Source organism: Elephantulus edwardii, unplaced genomic scaffold (genome assembly GCF_000299155.1).
Source record: "Elephantulus edwardii isolate Elephantulus edwardi_28Jun2011 unplaced genomic scaffold, EleEdw1.0 scaffold00015, whole genome shotgun sequence".
In the NCBI taxonomy this organism is placed as follows: Eukaryota; Metazoa; Chordata; class Mammalia; order Macroscelidea; family Macroscelididae; genus Elephantulus; species Elephantulus edwardii.
This window is the reverse complement of record NW_006399765.1, coordinates 20,657,806-20,658,847: the sequence shown is the minus strand read 5'-3', so window position 1 is coordinate 20,658,847 and position 1,042 is coordinate 20,657,806.

Genomic DNA, 1,042 nt, shown 5'->3' with positions numbered 1-1,042 from the left:
ACAGCAACTCTAGGTTTGAATCTGTTCTTCAGTTCCTTGAGCTTAAGAAATGCTGAGCGAGTTCGGCCCTTTTGATTTTCTGACTCTAGTTCCTGAAACCATAGCACCCCCAAATATGCAAAAGTGTTACACTATCTATGCTCCTCTACTACCTTCCCGCAGAATTACAATCCTAGGTTGCAGCCCTGTTCCCAGTCTACGGACATAGAGGGAATCTAGGACTCAGAGAGGGAGACACACAGTAAGTTCAAGTTAATGTCCTATGCACCCTACTCCCCGTGTGCGTCCTGGTTTTTGTTTTGGTTCTGTCTCTCCCCTCACCTCTCCCCCGGTTCCTCTTTCTATCTTCCTCTTTCTCTCTGTCTCCCCTTCCCCATCCCTCCCTTCCTCATCCTTTTTCCCTCTCTTCCTCTTCTTCTCTCTATCCCCCCTCCTCCCCCTCCCTCCCTCCCTCCCTCCCTCCCTGTTTCTCTCCCCTACTATCTTTCAGCTTTATTCACAACCAAGACTTGGGAGAAAAATGCAATAGGAAAAGATCAAAGACTTGGGTCTCAGTAGAGAGGTATTCTCTTACTCAAATATAAGAATTTTTATCTGGCTTTAAGGTGATTTAAGGAAATTTTTAACTATTCTAAATGTAAAATATCTGACAGCAAGACAACATATAAGGAACAGGAATGTGTGTATAAAATGTACATAATGTCCAGAGATCTTAGAAAAGAGCTGCATTCAACATACAGAAGTCAAAACATGTGAAAAGTTACTCAGTGATCTCTAAGACATAAAATTTCATGCTACTGTAGAAACTCTATGAAGAGGATAGTCTGTTATATCTCATTTTTTGTTATAAACACAAAGGAAACGACAGTAGTAAAAAATAAGCTTCTCATAAAAAAAACTGTAATGTTAGTATAATTCTTTTAAGGTCTCAAAAGGTCAAAACTCAGTTAAAAGATACCACAACTACTACTGTTTCTTTCTTTCTCTAGAGTTAATATCATGCTATAAAACACCAAAGGTCTTCAGTTTTCTTTTTTTTTAA